This window comes from Pinus tabuliformis, chromosome 4_1 (genome assembly GCF_031772625.1).
Source record: "Pinus tabuliformis cultivar Carrire ecotype Pingquan chromosome 4_1, CPIR1, whole genome shotgun sequence".
Classification (NCBI taxonomy): domain Eukaryota; kingdom Viridiplantae; phylum Streptophyta; class Pinopsida; order Pinales; family Pinaceae; genus Pinus; species Pinus tabuliformis.
Genome location: NC_142303.1, coordinates 948604501 through 948624155, shown reverse-complemented (window position 1 = coordinate 948624155; position 19655 = coordinate 948604501). Strand labels below are relative to the sequence as shown.

Genomic DNA, 19655 nt, shown 5'->3' with positions numbered 1-19655 from the left:
AACTTGCTGCAAGATATTCAAAGCCAAATGGTGAAAGTGATCCAACATCCTATGCCACAACTCACCGATGTCTCGGATTTGTACCTTCCACTTTTGAGAGCTCAAAGGAGCACTATATTGTACCCCCAAATTGATCAGAATCTGGATTAGGGGTAAACATTTGATCAAAAAGAAAATTTCTTGGAATCTCTCAAAACTTGAATGAACTCATCTATCTCGGCAATACGATCCCAATGCAACTCATTTCATTCAAAACAGATCTCGTATGAGAAAGATAGAGCCTTCTGGTCGCTTTGTCAAATAGACAAATTTTAGGTACAAGGCTGCCTGGGATGCTGACTAGGCATCTGTACAACCCAATCAGAAAAAGGAATATTCCTAGAATATTTTGACAGTTGGCTCAATCACATTTTGACAATTGTCGGCATATTATTTCTCAAAGGTATTTTGGTGGACCAATGAGAGGCTGACACGTGGAAAGCCTGAAGGCCACCACATGCCCTCTCAAAGAGGTAAAATGTTTTGGCAGGCTAGGGAATCAAACTCATGACCTCGCCCAAGCAAGCCCCATGCCTTACCACTATGTCACACCATAAGTCTTAACCTATATTCTTTTGAAGTTTGATTTAAAGTTTAAGTGTCGAAGGTTTGGAGGTAAGGGGCCATCCCAAGGGGACTAACCCTAGTTCCATGGGCACCATATGACCTAGTGCTAAATAGGAGAGTTCTAGCAGCAGTTGGCAATGGTTTTGGAATGTCTGATAAATCCAACACTGCTCCAAATTTGGTGGGGTTAACTGGAGTTTCTCGAGATTTGGTGGAGTTTTCCTAGGGAAAACTGAAGAGACCATAACTTCTTCATTATTTGACCAATTTTGGCTTATAAAGAATCATTCCTAGATGATTTTGATGCTCTAAACACAATGGAACATATTTTAGAGGCAGAAACAAACTTTGGTATGTCATTTTTCTAGGTTTAAGTTTAAGGAAGCCTAGGGCCACCAGGAGAGGATGTCAAGCCTAAATCAGTTGAAGTCCAATTGCAGAGCTTGGATAGTCATTTTTGGGGGTTTTGGGTCTTTTGAATTCAATGGAGAAGGTTTCAAAGCTATTGGAGTACTATAGGTGGATGTAATCAGAGAATTAACCATTAGTCCAAAGAGGGCTTATCCATTGAAGCAGATCCAAGGAGATGTATCCCAAGATGGGTGAAATGCTTTATCATCTTTGTGTTATGAGTTGTTGTGTTTTACTTCTATGCATTTTACTTGTTGTATATGTGTTTTAAACAGCTAATTAACCTCATAAATTGCTCATAAAAGACACTCAACACTTGACACATGATTCCTCACGTTTCGATTAATTTGAGTTGATCCTAAACACATTTTTTCAATACTGATGAGGAAGCTTCGATAACATTAACAAGTTTTCCCAACATTCAAATCACAATTTGTAGAGGTTATTCACTTGAACCCCTATCCTCTTCACCTTTCTCATTGCTATGTGATGAAGGAACAGATTTGCCTTACTAAATATCACATCATAGCCTCTATCCTCCAACATGGCAATAGAAACCAAGTTCTTCTTCAAACCCGAAACATACACAACATCTCACAAAGTGGGGCGAAATAGACTCCCTTTGAAAGGTAACTGTACCAATGTCGGTTTTGTTATAACTCCCATCATCACCCATCTCAATATGCATCTGGAGATCCTTCTCCTTTAAGTTACTGAAGGATTCTTTGTCACCAGTCATATGGAATGAAGCTCCACTATCAAGGTACCACATAGTACCCATCATCGATGACACCATACAAGTGATGAGGGTAAAATCTAGTTCGAACTGTGAAGCAAGAGATTCATCTACCACTACTCTTGAGGGATTATTACTAGCCTTCTTGTGCAAACACTTTGTGGCAAACTGTCCTAGCTCGTGACAGTGAAAACACTTGATTTTCTACATGTCCTTCTTCTTACCACCTTGACAAGACTTTGATTTTCAATGGGATGAATTCCCCTTCCCTTCCTTTTCCTTACCAGCTAAGGCACAATTTTCCTCATCATAATGATTTGATGAGGATTTTTCTTTGGTGTTCCGCCGAATCTCTTCATGTACCAAGTTAGACCATAATAGCTCCCATTCTGGTAGGTTCTCCTTCCCATTAACTGAGTCCTGTTAATTATGCTAGCTCTTGGGAAATCCTAGAAGTGATAGAATCACGAGATTGTCTTCGGCAACATTAATCCTGACACTTCCAAGCTCATCCGGACATTGGGTGAGGTTGGTGAGTCACCCTTCTCCATCTTGATCTTTCTGAGCTTGTCCTTCAATGCCAGCTTCTTGTGGTCACTACTATTTTGAAATAGGTCCGTCAATGCCTTTTAAATTTCAAATGGAGTTTCCTTAACATGGAGATTCGAGACAATATGATCTTGAACTCCTTATAGGATAATCCTTCTCTTCTTTTCCACACACTTTCTCCATTCAGCCAGATCTTTAGCATTAGATTATGGGGGCTTCAGAATATCATGATCTATGAATTCCTTCAACCCGTTGTCTTCCAACACTGCCTCCATCCTATCCTTCCAAGCTACGTAATTCAAGCTACCCTCTAGGGCATACTCAAGTCTCAAACTGTAGAGTGACATCCTGCTGACTCTGAAATATGAAACTACAAATTCTATTTCTCTTGCACAACAAATTCATACTCTAATACCATGTAGAAATTTACTTTTAGATTCAAACTACTTATGTAATATGCTAAAACAAAATACTTGAATCTACTCTACTCATCAGCATAAAAAAAATTGATTGATGAAAACACTAAGTAGAAAAGGAAGAATTTCAATCGCACATAACACAATATTTTTCTGGGGAAAGAAACTGCTCAAAACCCTGACTCTCTATATTGCATTAACCAGAAGATATGACAAGAAAATACAATGCTTCTTCAACCCAAACAATTCCTGCACAAGTACAATCTATCTCTCTGCTTCACAAACCAGCTCAAGCCAACAATTAGCCAATTATGTTGCCTACCAAGACCCTACTTCCTTGCACAAATCCTAAGAGAATTAGCCCATATTTAATTGGAAAAATCCCCCATCATAACTGTGAAATCCATTAATTCTGGTTCTTGAAGCCTCCCTATCAAATCCTTGCTAAATGACTTCTCTGAGGCTTCATGAACCAGCATCAATAAGACTAAATCGCAGATTTTTTTCTTCCATACTCCCCCTATCGTGCAGCATTCCATAGCCCATATCTTGGGTTTCTCCATAGACTCTCTCCCTTCCAAATATCTTGGAGCCCCCCTTATTGATTCGGCCATCAAGCATTCCTCCTGGCGCATCCTCATCGAGAAGCTTGAATCCTGCCTCAGCCTATGGATGCACAGAACACTGAATATTGCAAGTCGTTTGGTGCTCATCAAAGTTGTGTTACAGGCAATGCCGCTTTATTTATTCTCTATCCTTGCAGCACCTAAGTGGGTTATTAAAAGAATAAGGGATCTACAACGCCACTTTCTTTGGGGGACTATAGGCACAAACCGCAAATGGGCCCTGGTAAAATGGACCACAGCTTGTATGCCCAAAGAAAAAGGAGGCATTGGCCTGAGGGATCCCAACCGCAGCAATGCCATCATGTGTGCCAAAATCTGGTGGCAATGGCTCTCTTCCCCCAACAAGCCATGGGCAGCCATTTGGACTGCCAAATATGCCAATTACCAGCCACAGGAGGAGCTCATCAGATTCACTCCCACTGCAAAAGGTTCACTCATATGGAATGCGGCCAAGCAACACTTCTTGTTGATTCAGCAACACAGTTTTTGGGAAGTAAGAAATGGCATAACAGCTCGGTTCTGGACGGATGACTGGAACCAATTGCCAAAGCTCAACAACATCCTTAACCCGCTTCCAAGCTACATTAGGGAGGAACAGCAATAGAAAGAGATCTGGCAACATTGGACTCAGGAGACAGAGCAAGGGTACAGACAATGGAAGCAAAGTGACAGGCTAATCAGGAACGCGGATCACCATTTTATGAAGGATCTGGAAAGGGAGCTCCAAAAGTGACGTATAAGATATTCTGATGGCAGGGACATTCTTCGATGGGGTTACAGGCCTAAAGGAACCTTTTCCACCTCAGAGGCTCACAAAATTATATGCACAGAACCTTCGCCCCCCGATCCCATTTGGGGTAGAATATGGGCATCAGGCACCTGGCCCAAAGTCTCTCTCTTCCTCTGGCTGGTTGGGCATCAGAAAATTCTCACATGGGACAAGCTAAGGTGAAGAAACTATCATGGCCCTTCAATCTGTGTCAACTGTAACTCTCAGGAGGAAACTCTCCAGCACCTTCTGGATTCCTGCACCTTGGCCAATCATTTGTGGGAGAAGGCAAGCTTCAGATGTCAAAGAAGATGCAGAGTGTCGGACGACATCACCAATTCCATATGCCATTGGCAAAAGAATCCCTACAAAAGTGAAATTCTCAATCATTTATGGAGGATGATTCCCGGGCTCCTCCTCTGGTGCATTTGGAAAGAAAGGAATAAGTGCATATTCAAAGATCAAAGTTCTCCGTAAGAAATCATCTGGAGCAAATTTTGTCTGAATCTCAAGGAGACTCTGGCGCTCCGTACCTGGACGCAGGACAACCTTCCCACTCCAGATAATGAGAAGGCCATCTGGGCTAACTGGAACATGCAACTCCCTCAGGAAATTCACAATCATGCCCCCTAAAAGAGCATCAACATAAAAAAGGATGTTTGGATAGCTCTCCCAAAGCACACCTTCAAGCTCAACTTTGATGGAGCTTCAAAGGGAAACCCTAGAAAAGCAGGATTTGGCGGAATATTCAGAAATAACACAGGCTTGCCCCTACTTGTTTACTTTGGAAATATAGGATGGGACACCAATAATTCGGCTGAGTTGGAGGGTCTCTGGCAAGGTCTCCTACTCTCATGCAAACACAACTTCCATCCCCTAGAGATCGAAGGTGACTCCTTAATCCTTATTAACATGGCCAAACAGCTCCTAAATGGATCTCATGCGAGGAAAATTGCCACTAGTTGGAGACTCGAAGCAAGATTGGAGGCCATAGAACAAGCGCTTCTCAACAACAGGGCCATCACCTTCAATCATGTTAAGAGGGAAGGCAACAAGGTTGCTGACCTTCTGGCCAACGTGGGTGTGGAAACTGAGCATACTCTAATCACAGGAACTCTAGACATAATACCAAATCATGATCAAGAACAGGAATGCAAACTTTTGGTCCAAAAGGATGTTGTCCCCCGAATGCGGGTTCTTAAGGATGCCTTAAATTTAATGAGACTGGAGTGGGCTGAGAAAGGCCGTCACCTGCCAGCCCTGTATAGCGAAGCCATTACCATGTGGCCAGAAGATCATAAGTAGGTGGGTTTCATTATGTTTAAAGGTATTTGTGCAGGCGACTTTGATTCACCTTTCACCTCTACACGCTCTGTCATGTCTTGGCTCTCGGCTCCCATGAATGCCGCAGTAATGGCGGGAGCGTCTCGAGGCAGGGGAATGGGCATTAAAACTAGCCTCCGCCATGGGTTTCTTTAGGTATCACTTATGTTATGTTGGTTGGGCTCTTGCTCTGCTAGCTTGGAGAAGCTGCCTCTGTCAATTTCCATAACTCCCTCTGAAGCTTTGGGCTCCCGTCCGATTGTTTGTTTGTCTGGCCTAAGTCTTACCTCTCCAGTGGTTCGTTCTGGTATTCAAAAGGGCGTTGTCGCTGTAGTCATGCCTCAACCCCGCCAAAGTATGTTAAGCCGTAGAGGCACCTCTCAAGGTGCGCCTTCTCACCCTTCTTCTAGTGAATTCCATTCTAGCCAGCACCCTCGCACTCGCAACGGGAGAGGGCGCTTTCTATGGCCCAGTCAATTCCTGGAGCCCAGCTCTCCAGGTTCCTCATCCTCGCCCTCCTTCGGTTCTGCAATCTTCACTTTCAACTACACCCTGAACTGTCCTCACATTACAACCCATGTCTCAATGCTCTTTCTCAAGGAAGCCCAAGAAGAGGGCAAGTCCACTATTCTTCAGGAGGACCCAGGCTTAGTTTCTATGCCGAATTCAGGCTCCTCGCGAGCCATGGAGACTTCGGCAAGTAATGTTAATGACACAGTGATGGAGCCAACGACCCCGGGTTCGTCTGCGAACAAGGATGCTCAAGCTTAGGATCTGGTTGATGGTGGTTGGTGCAGGATCATGGAGGAGCCTCCTGGCACCTAATTCAAGCTTTGCAACTTCGTCTCAGGTTATGCGGCCCAGTATTGAGGGCTTTTTTCCACTGCTAATAAATTTTGTAACTATTGTTGCATCGAGGTCAATTATGCATGTTTTTTTTAAAGCTTGTAAGCTCAGCAAGGCCAAGATGGGTAACTCTGGCTCCCCTGTGCGGGACTGCAAAACATGGCCTAGTCCAAACTCTCTGTTCTAGACAATTTTCTGTTTCAAGCCGCCTTTCCTTCTGGGCAGCTGTTTCTTACACTAGTCATGTTGTAACTGTATACCTTTAATGTGAATAATAGAATAGTCTTATTTAGAAAAAAAAAAATTGTGCAATCCATTATAGGCCTCTACTAATTCCATGCACCATCAGTACAACTCGGAAAATTATACAAATGATAGTACACTGTCCTTGAACTCTAATCTCAATTGGGTCTTCCTATGAAATGACATGCATGAGTTATTTATGAGTGAATAATTAGTTAACTGGTGGAGCAATGAAGTTGCACTGAAGTTTCTCCCCACTACTAGACCTCCTACTAGTTCCTCCAAATGTTTGAACTTGTTTAACTGACTATAACTCAATTAGAACTGAGTTAATTAATTAAATCTCAAAAGAACTCAACCTGGACTGATCCAGGTGGATATTGGTGGCTACTACCTATTCCACTTGGATCCTCACCACTGTTCTTTTAGTTTTTTTTCAATTTCCTTAATTGTAGCACAGTTTACTATTTTTGGTAGTTTTTAAGGTCCTAAACTGCTTGAGCCATTTTTAGGCCATAAAAGACGTTTTTTTTTTGCAATATTCTTTGGATGATTTCATAGAAATCATGTTTTTATTTATAGTCCCTGGAAATATCTTTCCAATGAGGTATCATGAGCATCAAATGGAGATAATATGACCAAGTTACGACCCCGGGAAGTTGGCTGCCCAATAATCCCAACGTGGCCTATAAACTCTTGGTGTTACATCTCCTTGGGTTAGGGTTTTGGTTGTTTAGGGTTTTATCTTATTTTTCAATAATAAAAAGGCCCTTGAGCCTCATTGTAACTCAGTTCAGAGGCATGTAGCCACCACATATCTTCTCAGAGATAAGCTACCATTGACTGAGCTAGTCTCATTTCCATTCTGTTTGTAAGCATATTTCATTATTTGATATTAATGAAAGGAAGTGTTATTTCTGTTGCTTCTCTATATTTATGGTTATATCTGCAATTCTTTGTGTTCCTGTTTAAATTTGGATAAGTGGTATCAGAGAGATTTTCTCTTTCTTTGCTTTTCTTTGCATGTCCCCAACGAGGTCGGGATATAAGGATTTAGGGATCGAATTGGTTGAACCTTTTCAAGATGAGCCTCGTAAATCCCGATGGCCTCCCATGGGGAAGAAAAGAAAGATGAGAGAACAAGAGATCCTATCAGAATATTGCTCGAGGATTCCCTCGAGAAACAAAGGAATGCGACAATGGATAAATTTTCCCAGATCCTTCAATAGTTGCCCACCGACGACGCATCCACATCCAACAGACACTCTGGAGGCTCCACACCTTTGAAGGTACAAGTAAACTTTGACACTCCCATATTTGAGGGAAAAATAGATGCATATGCCATAGATAAATGGTTGAATCTTCTAGAAGGATATTTTTCTGTTCATGATTTTTCTAGGTGCGAAAAAAGAATACTTTTTCTCTTCTCAAAGCCACCCCCCATGTCAAGGAATGGCGGGAAACCTATTGTGAGTAGATGGATGAAAGTACGACCTCACTATTTTCAGCTGATCCCGTTTGGAATTCATTCCGAGATGCCATCAAGGAGAAGTACTACCCTGTCGGGAGCTACGAGGACAAATACATAAATTGGACCACGCTCCAGTAGCAAAAGGACCAAGATGTGCCAGAGTTTACCAATGTTTTTCATACCCTTCACATGAAGTTGGGTATTAAGGATTTTTAGAAACATTTGGTACTCAAGTACCACGGCTGCTTACATAGAGACATCCAGCTTGAGATGGAGTTCCTGGACATCTCCTTGCTCAAGCACGGTGTACCGATTCACCGTCATGATTGAGTAGAAGTTTAAATAGAAGAAGCAAGACTTTGGATGTACCCCCAAACCATAGAACAAAGGACAAAGCTAAGGTGGGATGGCCCAGGAAAACACCCCAAAGCCACAAGCAAAGGATGACACTATGAAGCCGAAGAAGGACATGAAAAAGTGGTGTCAGTTCCATAAGAGCTCCACCCACAACACAAGTGAGTGTCAGGCCAAGCAGTCACTAGTGGCCGAGTTAAAGGTTTCAGAATTAGATACATGTTTTGACTCTAAGTCAGAGCCTGACAAGGGGAATGAAAAAGGGGAGTAGATTATTGATGGGGAGCCCAATGCCACCGTCACCAACACAAAGATCTAGAAAGAGGAACTTGAAGATCCAGTGGAGGAGGAACGTCTCTTCCACTCCCAGATGTGGGTAAATGGTTCCTAGCTATAGTTCATTATCAAAAATAGGAACCAAAATATCCTCATTACAGCAAAGCTCGTGAAGCAGTTGGTCTTACTGATAACAACACACCCTCAGCTATAAACCATCGGGAAGCTTCACTAAGGATGGGATCTGCGCATGAGACAATAATGTTGCCTTCCATAGTTTAGATAGAAGAAGCGAGACAAGGGGGAGGTAGCCCCAAACCATAGAACAAAGGAAAAAGCCAAGGCGGGATGGCCCATGACAACCCGCCAAAGCCACAAGAAGAGGACAAAACTGTGAAGTCGAAGAAGGACACGAAAAAGTGGTGTGAGTTCCATAAGAGCTCCACCCACAACACAAGTGAGTGGCGAGCCAGGCAGTTACCAGTGGCCGAGCTGAAGATTTTAGAATTAGATACATGTTCTAACTCTGAGTCAAAACCTAACAAGGGGAATGACAAAGGGAAGCAAATTATTGATGCGAAGCCCAATGCCACCGTCACCACCACAAAGATCCAGAAGGAGAACCTGAAGATCCAATGGAAAAGGAACAGTAAAGGGTTCCCCGCTATAGTTCGTTGTTGACAATGAGAGCCAAAAGAACCTCATTGTAGTAGAGGTTGTGAAGTGGCTGGGATTACTAATCACAACACACCCACAACCGTACACCATCAGGTGGCTTCACTAAGGATGGGATCTTCGCGTGAGCCAACAATACTACATTCCATACAACATCAAGCGCTTCACGGATGAGGTATTATGTGGAGTTTCTCCCCTTGATGTTTGTGATGTGTTGTTAGGCCAACCATACCTGTGGAAGCGACATGATGTTTATGAATCAAGGCCTTGCTTTGTTATTGTTACATTGGGAAATAAGTTGTATAGGATACCAAAGGGAGAACCACTTACCACCATCTCTCTGGTTACTACAAAATAATGCAATAATCTCATTTCCAAAACCAGGAAATTTATTTTCCTTATGATACACCCTTAAGGAAAGAAGAAGACAGTAGCCACGACCTTCAGACAGGGCCCCTCTGCATGACAACAATAGGTGGACAAGGTGGTGGAGGAGTACGAGGACATCTTCACCTCCCCCACAAGGTGCCTCTGCACTATCAAGTCAAGCATTCCATTGATCTTACCCTAGGTGTGTCATTACCCAATGGACTAATCTATAAGAGCTCTATTCTGGAGAACGATGAAATCAAGAGTCAATTCAGGAGTTGCTACAGAAAGGTCACATTCGTTTCAGTCCATTGCCCTGTGGGAGCCTGATCATGTTGGTATAGAAGAAGGATGGGACTTGGAGACTCTATATTGACTATCGGGCACTCAACAAGATCACTGTCTGGAATAGGTACCCGATCCCACGGATTGATGATCTTCTAGACCAGATCAAGGGGGGGGGGATATTTCATCAATATTGACTTGAAGTTTAGATATCACCAGGTACCAATCGAACTCTCTGATGTGTGGAAGACTTCCCTCAAAGCCAAGGAGGGCCTTTCGAATGGTTGGTTATGCCTTTCGGGTTGACAAATGGTCCTACAACCTTCATGAGGTTGAGGGATGACATCTTGCAGCCATTCAACAACTCATTTCTAGTGCTATACTTGGATGACATCCTAATCTGCAGCCAGAGTTGGGAAGAGCACCTCCACCACATCTGACAGGTTCTCCAAACGTTGCGACAACACAAGCTATGTGCCAATTTGGAGAAATACACTTTCGGCATGAAACAGGTTCAATATCTAGGATACATTATCGATGAACGAGGGGTGCATGTGGATCTAGCTAAGATCCAATTCATTCAAGGATTGGCCAGCCCCAACCACTATGATAGAGCTCTGCATCTTTTTGGGTCTTGCCAATTTCTACTGCAGGTTTGTGTTGGGGTTCTCTCATATCACTTGGCCCTTGAGTCAAGTCACCAAAGGAGGAGCGAAAGAAAAATTATTTTGGTATGAATCTCAACAGAAGGCATTCACAATGTTGAAACATCGCCTCTCCTCTGCACCAGTGCTCACATTACCAGACTTGCAACAACCATTTGAGATTGAGACTGATGCCTCTCACTATGCTATTGGGGCAATCCTTACTCAATAGGGGAATCTAGTGGCATATCATTGTGAGACACTTTCAGACACAGTCCGGAAGTATCCCACTTATGACAAAGATATGTATTCCATTGTGTAGGCCTGTCAACAATGGAAGTATTACATTTTAGGGAAGGAAACGGTCATCCACACAGACCACCGACCCCTATAGTTCATACAAACGCAAGGGAAGTTGCAGAATGATTGCCATTCAGAGTGGTCCATATACCTACAATAGTTCCATTTTAATATCAAGTACAAGAAGGGTAGCCCAAATAATGTTGAAAACTGCCTCAACTGACCACCGATGATGGCATTAACCACCGTGCTCAACTCCTGTGGGTATAAGACTTCTAATTGGTCACTTCTCTACAAAATCCACACATAATTCAGCCACACATACCATACACTCTTGTAGGGTCAGCGAGTTCCAGACTTTCACCTCACAGATGCTCTGTTATTCCACCTGAGACACCTTTTTGTTCCTTCAAGAGAGCATGCAAAGATGATTTTGGAAGCACACTACAGTCAGGTTGTTGGGCATTTCGGGGTCGAGAAAATGGTGGCAGTATTGTAGAAGTAATTATATTGGCCGAATCTTCGACAAGATGTCAAGAAGTACATCAGACCCTGTACTACCTGCAACATTGACAAATCAACCATCAAGAAGTAAGGCCTCTATACTCCACTACCTACCCCTAGTCGACCTTGGGAATCCATCTCCATGGATTACATGTCAGGCCTTCCTTATACTAAGCATGGCAATGACTATGTTTTTGTGGTCGTTGACAGATTCTTGAAGATGGCCATTATGACAGCCTGCAAGAAGAGTATCACAGCAGAAGTCACTTCTTAACTCTTCTTTGAGCGAGTGTGGGTACACTTTGGGATCCTAAAATCTAACATATTAGATCAGGATAGAAGGTTCCTGAGTATATTTTGGTCCAGTCTCTAGTCGATGCTAGACACCAAGCTCAATAAGTCCACAGCTTTCCATCCCCAAACTGATGGCCAGACGGAGATCATCTATAGGTTGATCGTACACATTCTACACATGTACAACTAAAAGCATCCACACACATGGGATGAGAGCGTCCCCTATGTCCAACACAGCTACAATCAGGCTCTCCACAACTCGACTGGACATAGCCCTCTTCAGGTGGGCTTGGGATTACAGCCACTATGTCCCGATGATGTGGCCATACCATTTGTAGTCACTCGGGAAGATTCGGCTCATGTCCAGTCCGAAGACGGCAAGGAAAATAGCTTCATTGAGTACATCCACCAAGAGGTCCATGACATATTGGACAAAGCCAATGTTAAGCACAAGTAGCAACATGATCAGCATTGGGTGCCATGCAAGTTCTAGGTGGGCGACCAAGTTTGGCTACATTTGCAGAAGGAGCGCCTTGCTGGGCCCCACCGCAAGATTTTACCGGTTCGATATGGGTCATACACCATCACCAAGGATGTGGGAGATAATCCTTTTGAGATCAACATTGCCCCATTCCTTGGCCTGCACCCAGTGTTCAATGTGGATGACCTTCGGCCATACTTTCCATCATTACTGGACACATCCGACATTGCATAATAGCTCACACCAAGAGGGTTAAATTCAGACTGCATGGAACAAATTGCAACTAATCATATCATGGACACACAGATCAAGGACACTCGCTAGCAAAAGATCCAACTGTATCGGGTTGTCAAAGTTGACGAACTCCTGCACCAAGGAAAATGGCTCACTAGGGACCAAGTTCAGCAGAAGTTTCCTCATCTCATGGAGGAACTCAACGCAATGGAGACCATTGCTTCCTAAGGGGGAAGGAATGATCCAGGTGGATATTGGTAGCCATCACCTATTCCACTTGGACCCTCACCATTTTTCTTTTAGTTTTTTTAGTTTCCTTAATTGTATCACAATTTACTATTTTTGGCAGTTTTTCAGGTCTAAAACTTCTGTAGCCGTTTTGAGGCCCTAAACGACGTTTTTTTGGCAATATTCCTCAATAATTTCATAAAAATCATATTTCTAGTTGTATTCCTTGGAGAGATCTATTCAAAGAGGTATCATGCGCATAAAGTGGAGATCATATGACCAAGTTACGACCCCAGGAAGTTGGCTGCCCAACTAACCCCAACATGCCCATAAACTCTTGGTGTTACATCTCCTCGGGTTAGGGTTTTTATTGTTTCGGGTTTTCTCTTATTGTTCAATAATAAAATGTCCCTTGAGCCTCATTGTAACTCAGTTCAGAGGCATGTAGCCACCACACCTCTTCTGAGAGATAAGCTACCATTGCCCGAGCTCATCTCATTTCCATTCTGTTTGTAAGCATATTTCATTATTTGATATTAATGAAAGGAAGTGCTATTTCCAATGCATCTTTGTATTTATGGTTAGATCTTTAATTTATTGTGTTCCTGTTTAAATTTGGACCATGGAACCCTAAAATTTAGGAATCACTCTACGTGAATCTAGATAGACTTCCAACTCAAATTTACGGAGAAAACTAAGTCAAATTAACTTAATTAACTATTAGTTAACTATTTAAATTTAATTCTTAATTTAATTCAAGGATAAATTAAATTAGGATTTCTTGTTGCTACTTTTAACACAAATCAGTCATTTTAATTATGTCACGTGAATAATCTATTCTTTTAAGTGACAAGATATTCAAAGGCTATTAATAGAGAATATTTACTCTTTCCTTCAAGTCTAGTATATTTATACTCACTTTTGGTTTTTATTACTTATGTATCATCAGTGTTCATTCTTTCAGTTAAAGTCATTGATGGTTTACTAAACAAACTATTATTTCCTTCTTGTAAGTTTCACTAATGGCTATAATTGAAATACTACCTAATTTGACTAACTTGGTAAGCATATTTTTCTTTCCATATTTGTTATGTGTAAAACATTTGTTACATATAATTTTATTTCTTCCATGCATTATGTCTCATCCATCCCCTAGGAGAAAGGGTTTATAGTGGGCATGTCTCTAATATTTTTATTTTGGATTAACATGGTGAATTTGTTTAAATCTATGCCTAGGAAATCCTTCTCTCATTATGGTTTTTCACGGTTACAAATGCCTTATGAACCTTGGGCTCCCACGTTGTTATGAGGTATTCCACATGGCTTTCCCTCCCTCTAAATGACAAATTTTCCAACGCAACTAGCCTCATCCTAGCTTTGCATGAGGTTGGAAATAGGATGATCTTGGATTTCTCTTGGTGAATCAACAATGGTTATCGATAGGGTTATTTTTTCCTGAATTTGGGTGAAATGGAATTACCCCCTCTTTTCATTTGTCATTTATTCTTATCCAGTGAAAGAGCGTAGTTTGGCTTTTTTGCAGGGGCTTTGTTGTAGGGTTAATTGAATTTACCAATTGTAATGGTTTCTCCTTTCGACACATCTTTCCTTTCTCTAGTGGAGTTTAATATTGATTTCCAGGTGGCTCTTCTGCTAAAGAAATAATGTATAGGGTCGAGCGCTTATAACTAGTGTTGCTAATTATTTTTATTTTTGTATTTCAATCATGTTTATGATTCAACCAATTATTTGTTTCCTTTGCAAGTTAATTATGGAGGATACCCCCTTCCAAGGATATTCATATTCTTTTATGTAAATTTTCTGTTGGACAATGTTTGGTTCTAGTATAAAAGGGTTCCTGTTTTGAGTCTCCTTTACACAGGTATCCATTGTTTTTATTTTCCAAATTAGAATCCCTCTCCCATTTGAAATGAAAATTTGAGCACCAGGGTTTATGAGCACATTTTTGGTGTCTTTGTTCTTAGCAAAATGATTGGTGTTTACCTCAAACCACTTCCTTGGTGAGAGATTTGTTTCAAAATGGGTAATTTTCCTCCTGATAAAAGTTTTTTTTTATTGAGTCATATGGGTCAGTATTATGGCTAGGATATGTTTTGTTCCATGGTGTGTATTATGGCTAGGAAATGTTAGTATTAGCTATAATTACAAATCTTAAATAATATCATAAAGTTATGGCTCTTCTTCATCTCCTTTATATTTATCATTTTGTAGTAGTTTCATGATTTACATTAGCATTTACTTATATATCTACATATTTTTTATCCTCAAATCCCGGATTCACTGAGCACGTGCCATGTTTTTGAATCCTTAATTGAATTATTGTGCAAATATTTAGTGAATTTCATTATGTTAGTATTAGCTATAATTACAAATCTTAAAGAATATCATAAAGTTATGGCTCTTCTTCATCTCCTTTATATTTATCATTTTGCAATAGTTTCATGATTTACATTAGCTTTTACTTATATATCTACATATTTTTTATCCTCAAATCCCGGATTCACTGAGCACGTGCCATGTTTTTGAATCCTTAATTGAATTATTGTGCAAATATTTAGTGAATTTCATTAATATTTTTTTGTATTTTGCTCTTCCTTTAGGTCTTGTGGTAGTTTCCCTAGGCTTCATATTTTTATAGTGATACTCATAGGGTTTGTATGCATTATAGTCAGGTGCTTCTTCTTTAAGATTCATAGATGTCTAAGCATGGAAAGGTTGGTAAGAATTTGAGAAAATCATCCAAGAAAATTTATATTTTCTTCATATTCAATTATTCCACTGACTCAACATTTCCTCTCTTTAAAAATGACAATTCTCATTCGCTAAAATTTTTCCCCTATTGCTTTGTTCACCGATACCATGGCGCATTTTAGAATAAAACCTTCCTACTATGCATGGAATTCTCCTCTTTCAATTATGTTCAAATCCGTGTTCTAAAAAAGATCTACAAAACCATTTTTCTTCTAAAAGGTTTGATCCTCACATCAACTTTAAGACCCTAAACTCTGTGACAACCTATCTCATTACTAATCCTTGGTGTTGCACTTATACAACATATATTTTCTTGTTGTCATAGGTTATGTCTCTTTGTATATTTCCCATAAGGTATAACCCTTATTTTATTAACTTGTAGGTGTATTTCTTCTATAACGCTTGGGCTTTCCCTCATCGGTGTTGCATATACATAGTGGTGTATATGTTCCTATCAATACAAAAGTGTGCTACTTATTCAGTACACACAAAACTCTATATCTCAATATTTAGATCATCCATTTATTTATAGTAATTCAAACCTCATATCATAATTTCATGTAACTTTTATCATGTCCTGGGCACAATTCTTTACACATAGTAGTTCTGAGCTAGTTTTAAAAACATGATGGTCATCTGTGTGACTTATAGAGAGTCCAACTCCCAAATTTTATAATTCAATAACAATTTGGGATTAGGCGTTGTATTCAATTCATATTGATTCACCCTGCTCTAGGCATTCTTTGTTCATCAATTGAAATACTCAATAAAACACAAGAAAGTGCCTCTACTTCTAGAAGGAACTTCACTCACAAGATTGATAAATTACATTACAACTTGTATTCCAAAATGACTATGGTTCTCAATGAAATCATGTCTCTGGTATATTTCTAGTAAATATTGAGGAATTTTTACATAAATGCACCATCAATCAAGCAATGAAATGAGGATGCACTATCCATTCCAAGCAAGGCACATCTCCATGAATTCTCATTAACAAATTGTTGGAACAAATTTCTTTCCACAAGGGATAAATTCTATTACCAACACTTGCACTAAGTAGTTGAGTTTCAACTAACACTTTTTTAATTCTGAAATCACAATAATCTGAAACAACTGAGTTTTAAACCTTTACATTTGTTTTGGATTTTAGAATTCCACAACTTTTAGTTGTCTTGTGGTTTTATCGCACCACTCCCCTAATATTGACACTCACTCCCAAAGGTTTAATATTTTATGCTTGTAGACCTTCTCATTCTTTTTTCTCTTGCTTATACCAGAGCCCCACAAGTAGAGAATTTTTTAGGTAGCCATGGAACCCACTTAATATTTCCTTAGTAGTGTAATCTATTGTGTCTTTTTTCTTGTAGCTTGTGCTAATATATTTTTTCAAATTTCTTACTCGGTCGGATAGTGTGATATTTTAACCAAGAGGCCCAACTATGTACAAATTCACATCATCAACTAGCTATGACCTAGTCTATCCTTTGATTTTAGTATTTGTGGATTTTTGAAACCTTATTTCCAAGTGAGACACAAACCCTAGAATTTTCCATTCATACATATGCACAAAGACAATTAAATAACACATGATATAACCCCATTCCCAAATGCACATAGATATGATGTTCACTAACCAAACCTATACATACATCTACTTTAATCAAGATCCTTAGAATTGAAGCCTATGTATTTATTGATTTCCAAACTAAAATTATGGAAAATCCGCATTTGAAATGGGCATCATAGCTATAGTAGATTCATTAGAGGTAAACTAAAATAAAGGGACCACAACAAAGTCCTGGACTTTGTAGCACTCTTTTCTCTTAGGTTCTTAACATCCTAGATGTTATGGATTCTCATCCTATGGTTATTCTTTTGGCGGCGACTAAGGGAGAACTTAAACGTTTACTTAAGGCATAAGGTTATATAAGGGACATATAGTTTATCCTTGTCAACTACAATATAAACTATGTTCTACCTAAGCTAAAAGAGCTTGGAGCAGCTCTCCGTCTGATTGGGGCCATTTCCCACAAAGGAAATATACGAAAATGGATGAATGGATGCAACTTTGAAATTATGGGACAAAAGAAAAAATTCACTAGGAGGAGATTCAAGCTACTCTTACCCTCTTTGGTTACTAGGTAGAATGGTTTTCAACCCATGTTTTTAATTTACTAGTACTACATCCTTCTTGCAAGAAATTGTGGTATAATTATCCAGATAGGGTTGGGCATTGTAGTAATTTTTCCAAGAAATTAATGTAGTACAGGCCAAACATATATCCATTCAAATTTATCTGACGATGCCCATGCAAACTACCCATGCAAATTTAATCCTCCTCTATAATTCATTCCATTTCATAAATACAGGAATGGGTCGGTAACTTTCTCAAAAGGAAATAGCAAGAGGAGTTAAATCTCCTTGGAGAGAAAACCAAAACGGAAGACAATCTTGAGGAGCTAAGACAGAAAAGGAGAAAATTGTTTGGGAGGGATGTAGCCTTCTTGTCATGTGAAAGGAATAAAATCCCATAGGAGAATTCTAGGGTCAAAGCACTCTTACAAAAGAGGCACATTTCATCAAAGGGTTCATTGAGGAGCACAATGCAAGCTAAAATTGCCATATTTGCTCAACACATAGAATCATTATTAGCAATTAACCTTGTATCTGCTCAATATTCCCTATTAGTGTGGACTTGAGTTTTCCTATGGCTACTTCCCAAAATCTTGAGTTCTTTTTCTAAAAGTTGTCTTCCCTATTTACCAAACTCTAAGCAACATAGTATTTCTAAGTGAATCATGGTATTCGAAAAGTACATATTTTTCAATTCAAGTGATGTGCATTTTCCACAACCTCTACTTAACCATGGACCTTATTTATTAAGGATATCATTTCCTATTTAGGGATAAATTCTTGGACCATAAGATGCTGGTTATTGTTGACATGTAATGTGAGCATTTCATTTATAACATCTTAGATATAATGTAAGAAAATTTGTTTCAAACTTCATACATCAATTTCTATTTATCTTTGCATCCAAAAAATCTATTTTTGTAAAACACTCTTTGATCTTGGCTACTCAAAGGATTCAATATATTTCCAACAAACAGAATGAATACAGTCAGATATTCCTTGATTACAAACATGAAAGGATGGTCAGCTATAAACTCCTCAAAAGGATCCATTTGGAAGCTCCTTGATGAAACAAAGGTTGCAATAGTAGTTGCAGCTTTAGTGCCCATTTCATTAACCTCTACAAATGAATTTTGAAAAGTATTTGAAATGTAAAGAGAGATTTCCAAAGGTGAATTCACGATTTCTGTGAACTCTACCCTATTAGAAATGCGAAAAACCAAACCCAACATTTTCATAAATATAGGTGCCTCAAGAGGAAAGGAAATCTCAAAGAAAGGTAGCTAAAACGACCCTACCTTCAGTTCATGTCCTTAGGATATACGATTCTCTACAAAATTAAATTGTATAGTTTTATCAAGATCACACAACCCATTCCTCTTATTAGGAAATAGGACAAACATGGAAAAAAACCACTTGTCTTGACCTTGGTTATAGGGAAGATGCAAAATTTGGAAATCACCAACTCTCTTAATGAATTGTTTCTCTTTTGTAGTGATCATGGGAACTTGAATAGTTTCACCATTATGAAAATTAAAAGTACTTTCCTTTATTGTCGAGGAATAAAATTACATTTTCCATGTACCCTTGAAGTGAAAGGCATTTTCCAAGACCAACCTGGTAGATTTGTTCACAGAATCAACTAGAAGTATTTCCTATATTTTCCTCTTCATTACATCACATTCTAACTTCATTCACCATGTATATTTTAGCTCTTATGCTTTCACCAAGTGAAATATATAAAATGGCTTGTATCTCCCACTTCCTGTTTGATTCCTTTTCCTTACAACTACCCTCATTGTTTGATTCTCGATTCCACTTTCATTGTAGTGGCCTTTTATTGTACAATCCTCATTTTATATAAACACTAGTAACATCATCTAACTTCATTTTGTATTACCATCCATCTATGGTACTCCAACCTAAGTAGCTACTCAAATAAGGCACCACATATGGGATATAATTATGGCTACGAAATCTCTTGCATGTTTTTTTGTACTTTAAGGGATTATTGCCCCAAGCCCAACTTACTCTCCTTAGCAATACTCACAAGATTAAAACTCTACATACCATCACTTTTCTTTCTTAATTTCTATAAATAGATGAA

At 39.6% G+C, this 19655-nt stretch overlaps 1 pseudogene; it reads right to left on the bottom strand.

The window, feature by feature from the left end:
* Positions 1–18435: 18435 nt before the first annotated feature.
* Positions 18436–19221, bottom strand: LOC149179274 (serpin-ZX pseudogene; annotated as a pseudogene).
* Between the last annotated feature and the right edge of the window lie 434 nt (positions 19222–19655).